The following is a 17,298-nucleotide window of genomic DNA, read 5'->3' as shown; positions in this document are numbered from 1 at the left end:
CTGTATGCATCCTCTAAAAGTCAGCATTCTGCTTTTAGTACATGTGGTTTCAGAAAAACAGGATACACATCAATAATACAGATGTACGTGTGTGCGTGCTTACAAGTACTTAGTGAGAACACAGACACATTAATTTGTAGAAGAGAAGAGGAATTTACACACAGGCTTGCTTTCTATTCATTTGTTTGCAAATTAACTGCACACATCAGGCATATATTCTCTGAATTATGTGCTGGTGAACAACAGAAACGTGGTAACATGCTTAATAGCACTTGAACACATCAGGTATTTCTGACTGACTTTTCCAGTAGCTGGAATGTTTGTGCTAGAACAAACAAAAGAGTAAAAATGGCTTTTATCATAGAAACAGACTTTGTTAGACCAAGACTGCAGCAGCATATGCAATCTGTTTGAAATATCCTGTCAGATGATCAGTTTTACGGAAAATGGGATTATCAGAGGCAACAATTAGATGAAGACAAAGAACTACAATATATAGAAAATGATTTTGAAAGTCTGCCTTGCTTCCAAAGCTGTCTGATATACAGCCTTTTGATCCTTTTCAGAAAACAAACTATTGGTGATGTCATAAAAATAAAGTTCATCTCTTGAAAAACACTTCGTAACATGAAGATAAAATATTTAGGTAAACATTTCTGAACAAAAGCTCATGTATGATCATTATTAGGTTATTTCTGCTCTACAGTGCAATACCATAGATCTGCAAATAACTGTATTTCTGTGAATGATTTTTTTTTTTTTAAATTTTTCTTCTCATTCAGGCAATGATATAACATGTTATTTACAAGGACTGTCAGTATCTATTACATTATCGTCTGTTCACTGCTGTCTTCATCCACTAGGGAATCAAAATTTATCAGGAGGAAGATTTTCATTCCAATGCATATGGAAGGCCACCTGCCTTATCCATGAGCAGTAAAAAACTATGAGTTTTGACAAGAGTTCTGAAGAGGGATTATCTACTTGTGCATCCACTGCAGGACATTTCATCGATTCTCAAAATTAGCTTAGAAAATAAAAAGGAATTTTTTTTTAGACTCACTGGCTTCAGAAACTTTGGCTTTTCCATTGGCCCTTCCACGGGTATTTGTTAAAGAAGGACATATTCTGATTTTTTTTTCTGCCTATTTGATACAGATCTTTTATTGTTTGGCCACCACAGCCTACAGAAATTCTTAGCAACCAAGTCCAATTTTGGGATTTGTTAATGACTAATGACATAGTTCCCAGTCCGTGATAAAACTCTGCTTCTGAATATAATAGTGTCCTGTTTGAGATTACTCAAGTAAGCAGTTACAGAGCTGACATTCTAATACTGAAATTTGCTTGCAAAAATCTCATTCTCATTCTGCTTATAGAAGTATTTTTAGATGACCCAGGTTGGAAGGGACCTCAAGGATCATGTAGTTCCAAAATTAGTTTTTAGCATTGTGTTACTATTTTCAAATTATCAAATACAAAGCAGATTTATGAAATACTGAGACCTTGTAGGTCTTTATAACTAATATTCAATTATAAGACTTAAATGAAAGAGTTACCATCCAGAGTTCACTGAAGGTTCATTCATGAAAAATTTTACATGAGATCATAATTGGATCTAGATTATGTTTCCTTCATACTTAACGTTCGGTGTGGAGAATCTTGCATTGGCAGTCAGCATTGTCTCACTGATGGCTGGTTCCTCTTTACAGCATTTTACCATTTGCTATTTTCAGTTTTTGAATAGCCATTCTTCATCTTAATTAAATAATATTCTATTAATTTTAATTAAATCATTCTTTGATTTTATCCAATAGTGATCTGGTTACCCATTATCAGGCTTTCATACTTGAACTATAGTTTCCCTGCAAAGTCTAATATGTTGGACAACCAGGTCAATTGTTCCACACTGATAGTAATAAATGGCCAGTTCTAGTACAAAGACATAAATAAACATTATGCAAATTCTGCTTTCATTCCATTCCCTCTTCTTAATTTGCAGAAAGGAAACTTGACTCAAGCAGTTTTTACCAGACCAATCTCTATGGGATTTCACTAACAAAAAGATTAATTTCCCTGTCTCGCTAATCTTTACAACTTTCATTTTTCCAGGTAGAGCTCTCAACAGCGGCTGAGGAAAGAACGGAGGTGAAATAGTATGGGGGAATATCTTAAAAAAAAAAAAAAAGAAAAGAAAAAAAAAAAAGTGATATTTCTCTCTTCTTCATTCAATAGGAAGTAAACAGAATTTCTTCTGTTGATGGTACCAGCTTTGTGGGCCTGCCTGGACATATAGGTATTGCTGCTGAATATACATACATACATGCTTCCTTCATGAACTTTTCAGGAGCTGGCACTTGTTAGTAACAAAATCATAAGGGAAAGAACAGGATGTCTAAATTTGTAGCTACAAATGCTGCCCAATTACTCTAGTGTTCTTGCAGAAGTTTAACCTTGATGAGTACATATACATTTACCTATATCCCACAAATTCCAAGAGAAACGAAGGAATCTGCAATCTGAAAAGTGCTGCGGTATTCAATATATTAAGAGAGCTGGTACAAGCATTCCATATCACAGCTGTAAAAAGGCAAGGACTTAAAAAAACCACAGATTTCCACATGCAATGTGATAACCCACCACATTCTGCAACTGTGGCCCTCCACCCACCTTTAGGCTTCAATTAAGTAAATGTGTGTAAGTGTGTGTAGGCTCTTTGCTATTACTTTATAATTTGTTGTCTTAGGGTACTGTCAAATGAGAGTTTGGACTTAATTTTACATTCCAGTTTTATATAACTAAGGGCAGAGGTGTTTATCTGAGGACTGAAATTCAGCGTTGCCTTTTAAAGTTGGTAATTGTTTGTTTAAAATTGTGCCAAACGTGAAGAGTTATTCTTGAAAACTATGCATAAATCCTAATCCAAATTTCCATGACAAGAAACTGGTATTTTTCACAAGTGAAGGACTGTGGGGAAAGAGAGCAGCTCAAAGTAGTGTTGCCTGTCCTTCAAATATGAAATTTCCAGACTTTTGAGCATGTGTACTGCTGATATTCCACCTATTCCTTTCTTCTGCAATCCTTCCTTACACCTGTGATTATATTTTTTAATCTCATATCTCAATGTTTTAAGAGTTTAGCAGTCAGTATGGTAGCCTACATATTTCTAGTAATAAAGGCTCAGTTCCCTCCATACAGTGAAAATATTTATCCAAATGACTGCTCATCTGTAAGAGCCTACAGTTTATAAAGTGGCCAAAAATATTGTCTAAAACCTCCTCCATCTTCATAGATGAGCAGCAAGCCAAAAAAAGATTTACATACTGAGGAATTAGTGGGTAGTTGACATAATAACTCTCCATCTGCCAAGGCTTAAACATGATGCACTTGACAGGTGCAAAAGATAAATAGAGAAATCACAATAAACCTCACAAAGACTTGATGAATAAATAAATAAATAAATAAATAAATATAGGGAAACCCTATATGTAAATTTACTTCCTATTTCTGCAGAAGAAATCTGTAATATGAAAAAAATATATGTATTTAACACTTGCACAGGACAGAAACAAACACGACTTGTCCAAGACTCTCATCGATGTGAACTTCCCTTCCAAATTCAGATGAAATTAAAAGAGCAGTTCCTCTTTCTTCTGGGATACTGAGCACCATGAGGGTTCGTGCTTTCAGACTTCTCCTCACAGACGTAGCCTAATTTTGACTGTGACACCAAGCCTTGGGCCAGGTGGGTGAGTGAGGGGCGGTGAGGCCTGGTGAGACAGAAAGTTATGCCAACAGCCTCTGCCTGACCAGGCACAGCACAGGGTTACATTTGCTGGCACAGGACTTTGACTTTTCTCCATGAGGCCAGCTGCCACGAGTGACGGGCACCCAGAGCTGCCAGACCGCAGAAAGCAGCAAGCGGGCAGGCGGCCGCTTTTTGCCTCCCTATAGCCTGAGGCAGGAGCTCCCACACCCCAGGGGGAGGTCGGAGCTCGAGGGGCAAGTCCGTGCCTCCCGATCTCGCTCCCTTTCCCCGAGTTGAGCAGCAGGACGCCCCGTCTTCCTGCTGGGCTGAACGGGCGCTTGAGCCCCGGCTCCTCCCGGCGGAGCGGGGCACGGCTGTTCCCCCTCCCGCTGCCTCTTCCTGGTCGGAGACTGCCGTGCGCGGCGGGGAGCGGCGCTGCAGCCACCGGGACGCACCTCCGGCACAGGTAGCGGGGCCACGGCCGGAGCACCGCGCTGCTCGAAGGAAGGAGGGAGGGCACGGGGTAAGGAGGCGGCGAGACAGCGACCCGCAGGCACGACCCCGGAGCGCCGGCAGCGAGCGGGAGGAGCTGATTCGGACGGAGGAAAGGAGACGCACGCAGCGGAGCGGAGCGCGGATCACCTCTCTCGGCCGCCAACCTCATCCCTGCCACCAGGAGAGAGGGGCTGCCTGCCCTCTCGCCCGCACCCCGGCTGCCACCGCCCGCGGCGGATGCAGCGCGCAGCCCCTGGAGCGCCTGAAGCCAGAAGGAGACGCCGGTGCGTTGCCGTTTACTGCTTCGTTTGGGTTTATTATTGCTTTTCCTTCCGGCGGGGAGTTGCGGGAGGTGCTGCGTTGCGGGGAGCGGAGCGAGCGGCTCCCCCGGGGCGGAGTGAGCAGCGTTGTGATTTGCTCTTCATCACGAGCCGGAGCCCCTCGGAGCACAAGAGGGGCGGGCGGCGCCGCGGGACACCCGGGGTGTAGCTCAGCGCAGGTGGTTCCGACACAGCAGGTGGCTCCGGGCTGCCCACGGGACAGGTACGCGGGGCTGGCCGTCGGGCAGGACGCGGGGCTGCTCCCCAGGCGGGTGCCGTGCATTACACAACCACCCGAAAAGGGGGGACGCGTCCCGGCCGGCAGCGGGAGGCCCTCGCTCGGCCCCGTGGGCTTCCGGTTTCACATCGCGGCCGTGCCCAGAGTTTTGCAGCTTAACAGCGAACTTCTGCTTTTTCACGTTAACCCCTGAGAGGCGAGATGCGCGGCAGGCGCCGGCGGTGGGCTGAGGAGCGGGGCAGGCGCTGGCCGTGGGGCTGGTGCTTATATCTCTCTCCCTTCTGTCCCGGTGTCTTTTAAATGATCATTTATATATATGTATTTAAGCTGCCGTACCCTCGGTGTGCTGGGGCCGAGCGATTTCTAGGTAGGGTTAGGCAGTGTTTACAGTAAGTGTTATCAGCTTGTTTGTGGTGCTACCGGCTGCTGGGTTACCAGACTGCGGTTTCGGGGTGTTTTTTTGCCTTTTAGTGTGTTCGTGGGGACTTGTGGAAAATCGCTCCGTGGTTTATCCTGGAAGGAATGTAAACGCTTGTCTTTGTAGTTTGGAATAGGTTATTCGTGGCAGTATTTCTTACCAGCATCACATTGATCCCTCAGAGCACCTAGGGCTGCATTCAGAATGCAGCTGGATTTTGTAAAAGAACAAGGAAGCAGTGAAAGGGTTCTGATGAAATTACAACACTTGAAAATGCTGGGAGCATTCTTGTTGAGGAACTGAAATTTTCCCCCTTCTTGTTTGGGCCAGAACTGGGTCTCAGGTGGGTGGGGCTAACAATGTGTATATCACACTTTTTGTTGTGTCTGGTAGTTGTTCTCAAAATGCTGACGTTGCGAAGTATAAGGCTGTGTCTGTAAAATCATGGAATGATTCAGGTTGGAAAAGACCTCTAAGATCATCCAGTCCAACCATCAGCCACCCCCACCATGCCCTCTGACCACATCCTTCAGTGCCACATCCACACGGTGCTTTAACACCTCCAGGGACGGTGACTCCACCACCTCCCTGGGCAGCTTCTGGCACTGCCTCACCGCCCTTTCTGAGAAGAGATTTTTCCTAGTACCCAACCTTACTTAATGCACTCCCCTGGCACAACTGGAGCCTTGCTAGTTCCCAGTCAGGTAGACTTAAACTGTAAATTGTGAGGTGATTGTATCTAAACTGTTGGCTGGAGGGATGACAAAGTGCTCGCTGTCATTCAAGGTAAATAATAACAGAGCAGGAGAGCTGTCTTAAGGTTTGCGTTAATGATTTGTTGATTACTGCTGGCAGCTGAACAGGAAACAGACTTTGATGGTCTTGGAGCAGTCGATGGTGACTATCAAAGCTTGAGCACTGTGGTTTTTTTTTTTTACATTGGCTCTGCCTATATGCATTGTGAATTATTAAAAACACCCCAGCAGGATATACCACAGCCTCTTCTGGAGCAGGCAAAAGCAGATGCCAGATGAAGGCTCACAGGGATCTCTAACCAGGCACGTGTGGTTCAGAGAGTCCCTCAGGTGAAGAGATGTTGCCTTTGCGTTGGACAAACCTTTGCCTTTCTGTGGTAGGCTTGAACCCATTTAAGCTTCTAGTAAGAAAAAAGGAGGGTACCTGAGAAAGTAAGCAGTGTTACAAATGTTATTTATTAACTTGTCATTGTACAACATCTAGATTTCTGGTAAGCAGAGGCCTTCCATCGTCTTGGAAGACAAGCCTGTCAGAAGTACAATGATACCAAGATATCCTTCTCATACTGAGAAGAATAGTGTCTGCTTTCCAGGCATGGCAGCAACCAGGGCTTATCACTGATCACCTCACAAATTAATAGCAGAACTAGGACATGCTTCCACTGCTTTCCAGCTTCCACTGCTTTCCAGCTCTGAGAGTTTGAGAAGATGAGTGTTAGTGGTGCATTGGATTAGAAATGAGCTTACATAGAATCGTAGTGGTAGGATCAGGCAGAAGAGCAGCTTGGCCTTGGGGAATGCCAGTGAGCTCTGTGAGCATTACTGGGAGAAGCACAGAATGTGGAAAATTGATGCTCGAGTCTCAGTATTGCTGCATATGCACAAATTTCCCATTTGTTCTTTTTTTGTGTTGTTTTTATTCAGTACTCCATATAAATTATTCATAAGGTTGAAATAGCCACCTCAGTTATTTATTCCATCAAATAGAACATATCATTATAGTTTAGGCTCTAATTTTTCTGCTACATGATTGTTATGACTAAAGAAACACTTTCATTATAAACTGTTGAGAGAATACAGATTAAACTGAAACCCACATCTTGTACTTACTTGCAGCATAAATAGCAAAAGTTGTAAATGTTCAAATGGTACACTGCCCATTTTCTGTTAACTTCTTCCCTGCCAGAAAGCAGTGATGTGAAGTAGATGGTTGCTTGTATATCAGAACACTGAGCAATTTGATTCCAGTTTTTACTTACCAGAACTAAATTGAGTTAGTCTTGATGAATACAAGCAGTTTAAGTATTCAGCAAAACATACTTAGAATTTATGTGGGAGAAACCTAGTGTTCCTTGCCATAGGCACTGACAGTCTGTGTTTGGCAAGGGAGGAGTCTAGAACGTTTGCAATTCAAGACTCCGATCCTGCATAGAGGTTTAAAGTGTAAAGTCTATCACAGACTAAAGGGTAGCACAGTTTAACTGGTGAGGTGCCCAGATGCGTAGTGATGTTACCTACGCACTGCTGGCAGCAGTAGGGCAAGGATGTCTAGATGCAGTTTTGATGCAGCCAGTTGATACCACTGTATGAAACAAGAGTTTCCATCCTTTCTTTAAAGTAATCCGATGAAGGCGGCAAGTGTAAAAGCTGACTTGGTGCTCTAGAATTGGTAGGTGCTGCCAAAAAAAAACAACAAAACAAAAATCCAGTGGGACACTGTCATTTTTGAAGAAGACTGGAATTATTTATTTATTTATTTATTTATTTATTTATTTTAAACACATAAAGTAGAGGTAACAACCAGTGGAAGAAGGATCAGAAAAAGAATGTGTTCTCTGAGTGCTTCACTGCTCAAATATTGGGAGTTTCAGACAGATAACACTGGAATCTGGTACTGTATTTATTACTTCTATTAATAGCCATTTTCAGGGGCACTCAGCCTTCTGCATAAACTGTTTAATTTGGATCTAATTAGATACTGAGTGTAAAATAAACAAGTTAGTCTCTGAGAGACTAATTCAGTTGCTCCCGATGCCCGAGGCAGTCACTGGCTTCAGTGGAGATTACATTATAACTGTATTACCGTACCCTTTGGTCATGGTTCTGGGTCTTCTTGCGCTAATTGCTCCACAGGAAGATTGTTCCTTCCCTGAGGATCAAGCAAATGCTGCATTTGAACTAAGTAAGCCCAATATAGGGATCCTTATCAGGCAGTAAATTAAAATGGCAGAATAGAAATCTAGTTCTCCAGGGATTTCGTCCACCCAAGAATTTAGACAAAATGTTCTTAGTTATGCTAAGCACTGTAGGATTAGCTGTGGTAGAAGGGGATTGCATGAAACTTTACTGACATCCCTCCCCCAGTGAGGCAACAATAGTGTCTGATCTTCCATACTTAGTGACTCTAAATAAAGGGTCTGTCACACTGTTTTAGTTGTTTGTTTGTTTGTTCTTTAACTTAGTTATCCCATACACATCATTCCTTTTTTCTGTTTATTTTTCTAGTTATTTTCACATATTAGAACACACAGAACAATTTCTCTGTCCAACTGTCTAATCACCATTCAAATACCAAGCATAATCCCTGTTGGGCCCATGTGTGGGCTTTTGAGTAGTGAACAATTCTCATGTCTGTTACATAGATAATGCATAGCAATTTCATTAGCTTTTCTGAAGAACAAATTGTGCTCATGTTTTCTTGCTCTCCCAGCTGTTTTCAGGGTTGTGTTCTGTTTGTTCTTTTTTTCACTTGAATTCCAGAAAACGGCAGTGACGCTCATCTTCACTAACTACACCCCATCTTCTTTGAGGGGTTTGCAGTTGATCGTAATGAGTTTAACTTTCCTTTAGGAATCAGTATAAAACCTTCTGCTGTTTGCTTTAAAAGATTCGTTGTCTATTGAGAACAATTATTTGTGGCTAAAGTATATCTAAGTAACTTATGTGCAAGCAGTTCCAGACTGTAATATTTGGATTTAAACATTCTGTGTTTCTCACTTTTAGAAAATAAAGAATAAGATGTATGCTTCTTGAAATGCTCATTTATAAATAATAAGATAAATTTTTGGTTAATAAAGTGGATACATTTTTTTTGAGTCTTCTTGCATCAGTTGAAGTGAGATCCCAGCTCTGCTGCTTGGAATAGCTATAAATCTTGGACAAGTCCCAGGAAAGCCCACACAAAGGGCAAGTGAGAGAAAAACAAGAAATAATGTGGAAATTTCCAGCTATTTTTTTTTTCTTCTGTTTTGAAATGATTTTGAAATAACTCAGTAGTGAAGTTAGTTTTCTATGTCTTTATTTCACCATTGATTTTTTTCCCCCCTCTAAATTGTAGTGAAGTCTTCCAAAGGGGAGAAGTGAGTAAAGTAATAGATCTGAAAAGGCTGCTCAAATCAGTCTTTCCCTCTCTGAAGTACACTAGGTCTGCACTGAAGGAGCAATAGTGGTTCTTCTGTTTTCTCAACTGTCTCCAATCATTGTATCTGCTGTAATAAGTTTGCTTTGTGCATTGGAAAGAAATACTTATTCTTTTAAAGTTTGTTCCAACATTTGCAAAAATTCTTAGTGTATTATTTTAATTCTTAATATGTCATTTCTTAAACATTTTGCGGAAGCGTAAACATCTGGAAGCGCCGAACTTCAGTCTTTTCTGCTACAGATTGGAAATATTAACAGCTGAGAGAATTTAGCATCAAGCTATTATGTTTCGAAAGTGAGAGGGAAAACAAAGCACATATACAGCAACAGATATTCCTAAAATTGATTTGGGGTTGTAGTATATATGTAATATCTTTACCTAGTGCATTATCTTCAGCTTCTGCTTAGTGTTGAAATCTTTGGGTCACGTGTGAAGATGTTTTTGTTCTTAGTCTTCTTGTTTAGAAGTCAAAATTCAGGTAGCGTAATGCAGCTGGACGAGTTATAGCTGTCTTTGGAATTCAGTAACTTGAAAAAAAAAAGTCTTGGCAGTGGGAAAGATCAGTATTAATAGACACACATAAAGCTCTTATGTTCTTTTAAGTTCTGCCTACGTATTGTTTGTAATCTTTCTACTTGGTCTTAATGGTTCCTTTTAATCCTTTCTGGAAGTATTTCTTCAAGAATAAAGGATGGGGAACGTTGTTGACAAAAATACAAATATGTTCTTGGCACTTGGCTACATTTCTGTTTGCTTTCTTGATCATAGTTCTATGGATAGAGACAAGATCATGAAAAATGATGCTTATTTGCAGCAGACTATGTTAGATTAAGGAATTGGGTATTGCAACAGCAGCCCACCAGCTTACTTGAAAATATGTGTGTTCCAAAGATTTAAAAAGCCCTGAAAAACATGTGTTACATAGTGGATGGTGCCCAGACGACTTTTTTCAGTTCTAAATTGGACCATGAAATTTGGGGCTTTTTCAGATTAGAAGGCATTGCTTTATATCCAGAGGTCTTTCGGAGGACACTGTGTAGTTGCTCCTGTTGTTTAGGGATCTACTGTCAGCTCTTTCTGGAAACATTGTTGCCCGTGTGCAGTCTGGTGGTAGGAAGCAGCATGGAGGTAAGTTTGTCTTGGGACATAAAATGTTTTACTGGTAAAAGCATTGCAGTAAAATAATAGTTTCCAGTGTAATAACTTCAGTCTGAAGTTGTTCTGTGCCTTCTTCTTAGTATTTTCATGCATAGTTTTCTTTGCTAGATAAGATTTCCTGCACTGATATAAGGTGGAGTCTTATTTCCATCTTCCTATGATATTTTGAAGTAATTTATGTTCATACTGCTATCACCATGACCATCTGTAGGAAAGTTGACATCCATAACAGCAATTCTCTTACCTAGCCAGATTCAGATTATTAAATATTGTCTTGGCCTATATTGGCACCTGATATTCCAAACACATCACTGAAGTATAGATTTAGATTGGCTAATACTGATTTAGTAGTAGAGGTGATATTTGTCCTCAGATTGTCTTCATCACCCATCTATCAATATCACCTTCATCTTGTCTGCTACAACTGACCAATCTTATTCATTCCTCAGCTTTCACGTAGCCTGGGTTAGTGTCATTCAGTCTGTATAAATGTATATTTTTTTTAATGCTGCAATTCTGTAGATCCCAGTGACAGCCACTGTTGTACTCCGGCCTCAAAATCTGTACGTGAAGATGAATGTCAGCCATATACCTCTAACTCATTTCCATTTTCTTCTGACTAGTATATTTAGAGTTTTGGTTGGCTTTTCATGGCACCCGCTCTTCACATTTCTGAAGTCAGCATTGGTGTGAACTGTCCTTTTATTTTTCTGAAAGCAAAAAGAAAACAGTGATGTTTTATTTGTGATTATTTCCTGGCTTGCAATATTTGTTGAAGTAGTTAGAACAGACTTGGAGGGGAACACAGTTATCATTTACTTTGGCTCTTGTTGTGCCTTTTACTCTTGGACTCTCTCCCCCGATGGTAGGAATTAAGTGTATCAAGGGTCTTCTTGGTAGACAAAGTGTGTAATCTGTAAAAAACATTAACTCTCTGGCCTGGTTTTTGTCATCTTTTTCCTGTGCTATTACTTTGCCTTGACTTGTTTCTGGAGAAGAGGTAAGTATAAGATTCTACATGGCTCTCATAGTCTGAATCAGCACTATTTACCTGGAGGGCAAGCAATAATTTGGCTTTGTTTTGTTCTTCAGAAAATCTTTCTTGTCCAATTGAAAAAAGCCCGTAATAGGATCACGTGGGAACATTGTTGTACTTACTGTTTTTTTTGCTGTTGTTGTTTTTGGTTTTGTTTTGTTTTCTTTTTTTTTAAAGGGTATTTTAATAGGTGCTTTTCAACTGAATGCAGTATTGTTGATATAGAAAAGTTTGTCTAAAATCTTGGCTGACTGCTAGAGTGGATGTGTGGATTGTGAAATGTTCTTTTCTTCTTGTCTTGTGATTAAAAAAAAACCCAATAACTTTATATGTGGAAATATTATAATTCTTTTTTTTTTTTTTTTTTTTTTTAATTCTAACTACTGAATGCAACAACCTTCTTTAGTATGGTGAGAAATTGGGTTCTAAATAAAGGCTGTAGCCACAAGTAATAATTCTGTGTACCCCTGGAAAGCATGCTGAGGGTTGAGAAATACTCTTCATTACTTGTAATTGGCCTTTTATTGTTAACAGCTTGTAAATTTCATCTCTTTGTGAGTAATATTTTGTCCTACTAATAAGCTTTAGCAGGAGGGCTGATGTGCGCCTCTCGCAAATAGCATACAGCAAAATGCAGCAACAACAAAAGTATGCTCCTTGCCTTAATGCAGTTACCTGGTGCCATGCTGAGTATCAGCATATTCAGAGTTCTTAACTGCGTTTTTCACTGTGCCACAAAGGACTTTTGTAGCTGCCTTGAAGCATACACTTTACCTATAGTCTCTTCCTCATAATTAGCTTTTGATTTCGGCTTTTCTTTTTTTTTCTTTTTTTCCTTTTATAACTACAGAGCTGCCAAATGAGTTGTTGGGTTAATTGTGACTGAGGCTGTTCAGTTTTCCTGTCACAGTGAACCTAGAAGCATTACAGAGGTTTTGAAGGACGTATTCCAGTTAAATGAATACATGAATGGGCAGTTTTTGTGATCTGTGTAAGTGGATAAAACTCAGAACAGTGAACGTTTTTGAATTACACTGCTTGTATGTGGATTTTTTGTGCTGTTTCTATTGTGTTTTGAAGTTTCTCTGTCTACTTGGATGTGTTGTGCTTAAATGTGCATGCTGTGTATAGCATGTTTACATAATTCTAGCATTGGTTCATAGGACAGTTCAGTTTAGAAGAGACCTCATGCTAGCTTGGGCATGGAAAACTCCAAGGACAGAGATTCCTCTGTGTTTCAGGGCCATCTCTTCCAATGCTTGATCATTCTCACAGTGACTTTTTTTCCCCCTCATTTTGTCTGATAAATACATAGTAAATATCTACCTGTCTATAGCTTACACTGTCCTCCATCTATGCACCTCAGTGAAAATCTGGGCTCTACCTTTTCAATAATCTACTCCTGGATATTAGAAAGTTGTTATTAAGTGCTTCAAAACCTTCTCCAAGCTGAACAATCCCAGTGGCTTCAGCCTTTCTTCTTAGGGCATATCCTTATGGTTTTTCACTGACCTTGCTTCAGTTGGCTGATGCCTCAGATTGGGCCTTTGGAAGCAGACACACTGCTCCAGGTACAAGAGTAGTGGATGCTGTGTGAAGCCCCCATTGCTGCCAGGTGGGCTGCTCACTCATGTCCCACCTCTGTCTTCCAGGATTCCTAGATCCTTTTTGACTGAGCTGCTCAGCAGCAAGTCAGTTTTCAGCCATTGCTTTCAAGGGGTTTCTGTCAGCTCCTTGCTCAAGCCTAAGCCATTCTGAAAGGCAGTCCTGTCCTTCAGTGGCACACCTAAGTACATGTTTTCTGCATATTTGCTAAGGATGTGCTCTTTATCTTCTGCTGGGTTGCTGCTAAGTATATTAAAAGATGGGTCAGAGAGCCCTATCCGTTTGTAACCAGATTATGGGTAGAATGTGAACCATCATTGAGTACTAGTTGAGCCTAATGATAGAGATGGTACTTTTTTTATCACCTAGTCATCAGTCCATCTAGACTGCAACCTAGATCAGCTTAGATACGAAGATGCTGAGACAGATGGTGTTGGCAGTCTTGCTGAAAGCAAGCTCTCGTACACAAATCCTGTGATTTAATCATAGAGAGAAATTATAGTGGTCAGGCATGATATAATTTTGCTAGATCCATGCTCACTATTCCGAGTCACTCACTTCTTCTTAGGCCTAGAAATGGCATTTAGGTGGGCTTACGTCTAAACATAACACAGGGAGAACCTGAGAGACTAACTACCAGTGAAAATGTTCTGGTCTGTGATGCTTTCTTTCCCAGTGACCCTTCAGAACTGGTAACCTGTGCACAATCTGTTTCCTGCACTCCTTTTCTGGATGCCCGGTTGTTGTCCAGCTGTAGGTACTGAGTCACAGGATGGGCACCTGAATCTTGGGAAAGTGGTGATGAATCCACTGGGACTTCATATGGCCTGGGGAAACACGCTTGTTAGGAACAGGATGTTGCTGCTAGAGTAGTTCTTATTGCTTGTGTGTGCAAGAAAGGGGGGTGGCAGCAGGAGTGATGGTATAATAATTTTATTAGTTTGAACTCTTATAGTCAGAGGGCTTTGACTTGGAGTCTCTTTGGTATTGGTTTAATTTCATAATCTTACCATTAGGCTGATAATAACAAGAAACACATATGCATATGTCAATGAGAGCACCTGTGGAAGTCCTTATTTGCGTTCGAATTGGCATTTAAAGTTTCACCAGTCCTGTGGTGATTTTTTTTTCTTCTACTCACCACTTTGATATTCTCTTACTACTCATATATTGTTGGATGGTCTTTGGAAAACAGCAACCAATCTCACATGTATAAAGACTTTATTTGAGTCTAGTAGGAAATGAACAAATTTATCCTGATGGTTTGGTACTCCATAAGTTCACAATAACTTACTGGGGAACTCAGTATTCTTCAGATCTTATCATTGGCACCACGTGAACCGTTCTGGCCTTTGCGCTGGTGAACAGTGGTTACTCTGTGTAGTAACCACTTGGACTCACCATGTATCAAAATAGTTTCATCATATGATGATGGTTGCCTCTAGTTTTGTGCTGTGTGGAGTTAAGCGCTATGTTTTGTATATTCATTTTTATTAACTGTGTTATCATTTAGGATCTGAAAAACCTCTTGGGAGTAAGGTTATAAATGTGCTTAATGAAACTGTTTCTGCAGAGCCAGCAGCTGAACTGAATGTAACAGTAGTTATGTTTTATAATTAGAAATGTTGTAGTAACAATACTATCAGCAATAAATTCATCAGAAATACAGCTTTCCTAATATGCTTTGAATGGCATGTATAATTAGCTCAATTTTAATGCTTCTAACAGTGCTTAGTTTCAGTAAGACTTTAATACTTTAGAAAAAAAAAACATAGCAGATTGCAAGTAATCTCAAGTATTTAAACTCTATTTTAAATGTTTTCAAAAATCTCAGTGTAATCATTTATTATATTATACAATGAAGATTTGTAAACTGAAAACGTGTATATGGGAGGGAAAAAAAAAAGGCAGATGCTAAGTAGTACCTGAGGAGCTGATTTTAGAAATTTGTGCATTTATGGAACTTATGCTTTAGGAATTTGTTTATTGGACTTCAATAGTTTGTGAAGTGAAAAATCACATTTTTCTGTCCAGCTTAGTAAATGAATAAAGGATTAACATGTAGATAAAACCTTGGTGCAGTATTACATTTGAAGATGGCCAAACGATTAAAGGTATTTCACAATCAGCCAATTCTCTACTTTAACCTGGGAAGAATAAACAGAGCTTTGGCAAGAGAGCAATTAGGTAATTACATAATCACACATGCATTACAGCAAAGACTACTGGTGCACATAAGCATGAAAGCTGGTTTTGCAGTGTATTCCTGGTGCAAAATTACATTGTAGTCTTCTGTGGGTTTACTTGCATGAGATCAGACCACTCAGCTGCGTACAGCCAAATGATTTAATGGTAAGTCTGATCTCATGTATCTCACTGATGTACTGCATATATGCAAGAAAGCATTATGACAGTATTTGTTTTCACACTGGTTTTAAATGCATAACAGAGAGCTTATTCTGTATATGTCTTTTTGTGGTATTGAATCATCTTGTGACCATTTCTTTTATTGATTGAGAGAGGCACTTGAGCATCTTGGCTCAATTCCAGTGTATAATTGCATTCTGTATATAAAATTTTCTCTCGTGGTGTCAGTTGAGTCAGTTGGCTGTCATTTATTCTTTTAGACACTTTAGGTATTCTCAATGTTTTAAAGATTTCTGCAGTTCAGAGAATCATAGAATGGCTTGGATTGGAAGGGACCTCAAGGATCATCCTGTTCTAAGCCCTCTCCCACAGACAAGGCTGCCAGCCACTAGGTCAAATGCTAGTCCAGATTGCCCAGGGTCTCATCCTACCTGGCCTTATTCTTAATTGTTTATTGCTGGGAACCCTCTGCTTGAAAGATATTTGAACAGATTTTTATCTTTATTGTAACTGAAATTGCCACTAATTTTTACAGGGATGATCTATGATCTATGGTCTGACACAGAAACCTAAATTTAAATAGTCTAATATCACCCAAGTTCCTGTAAGCTATCATTAGATAAAATTAAAAAATACACTCACATTGTCATACTTCAGCCTCTGTTGTAAAGGATAAGACTCTTGCAGTACCGTGCATACAAACTAAGGTCAGGCATGCATGGTGGGAGGGGAAGCACGGTGAAGCTGTCTCAGTTGTGCAGAATGGTGTGTCCTGGCTGTGGGCAAGCCTCAGCATCCAGAGGGAGAGCAAACACTGAGCAAGCTGCTGGCATGGCAGGAGTGTTAGGACTTTAAATGAGTAAGATAATAATTGATAACAAAATGACTGGGTGCCCTTGTTTCTGCTGAGCTGTGAGTGTGTGATGTTGTTCTTGTGCCAGGCCACATGCATCCCAGTGCTACTTAGTGTAAAGTGGCTGCCTCCATCATTAGCTGCCTGTACTTCATTGCCCTGTGGCACCTGAGAGAATGTGCATGAAATGATCTGCAGCACTCCTCCACTGCAGCAGATAGCACTATAGTTCTTATGGACTATTCATATGAATTAGCTGGCAAAGTAGGGGGAAGCTCACATCCGTTACTAACTGAATTTGAGGGTGAATTAAAGTGAACTCTGATGCCTCCGAACAGAGGAAATGTTCGCGTGCGGCTTTGTTTAAAAACAAACACACAATTTCTATCATAACTGGTTTCTGTTTGCTTTCTACTTTGCAGTCTTTGTATGTTTTTCATGTTAAGCAGAGCTGTTAGTGTATGTTTTCAAACACCCTTAGCAGATGCTAAGAAGCCTGTGGTTTGGGAGTGGGGCAGTGCTGTGGTTTGGGTTTTTTTTCTGTTTGAGTGAATATGGCATGCTTCAAGGTAAAAAGTGGGGAAACATTTTTTCTTTCTTTGCTATATCATAGCAGTATTTTGGTTTTGATGTTGGCATTAAATTTTGCAGGTGTTTAAACATCACACTTAGAACGGATTTATTAATAAACACTTCCACATAGCAATGTATTAAGCTCATTGGATGTACCAAAAGAAGATTGTTACAACTGTAACATTAACATTGTAATGACAGGTTTGACCATCCGGAATTATTCTAAGTTTTAGAATAGCACATGTTAAATATTTGGGACCGTGGCTGGACAGTGCTGGAATAAAAAAGGGACTGGTTCTGTTCAGGAGGGA

The 17,298-nt window shown here is 40.3% G+C and overlaps 1 protein-coding gene across 3 annotated transcripts in view; it reads left to right on the top strand.

The window, feature by feature from the left end:
* Positions 1 to 4,172: 4,172 nt before the first annotated feature.
* Positions 4,173 to 17,298, top strand: part of MBP (myelin basic protein) — a 99,762-nt gene continuing 86,636 nt past the window's right edge. The window contains exon 1 of one of the 3 annotated variants that reach the window (XM_015855126.3): positions 4,173 to 4,527. The gene's annotated coding sequence lies outside the window, so the exon portion shown is untranslated. Of the gene's footprint in view, positions 4,787 to 12,439; positions 12,581 to 17,298 lie in introns of those variants that run through there. The other 2 variants (XM_085537581.1, XM_085537583.1) reach the window with 2 other exon arrangements.

Source organism: Coturnix japonica, chromosome 2 (genome assembly GCF_054131305.1).
Source record: "Coturnix japonica strain WE chromosome 2, WE-NBRP24, whole genome shotgun sequence".
Classification (NCBI taxonomy): Eukaryota; Metazoa; Chordata; class Aves; order Galliformes; family Phasianidae; genus Coturnix; species Coturnix japonica.
Note: the sequence above shows the minus strand (reverse complement) of the source record. Positions and strands in the feature narration are given on the sequence as shown.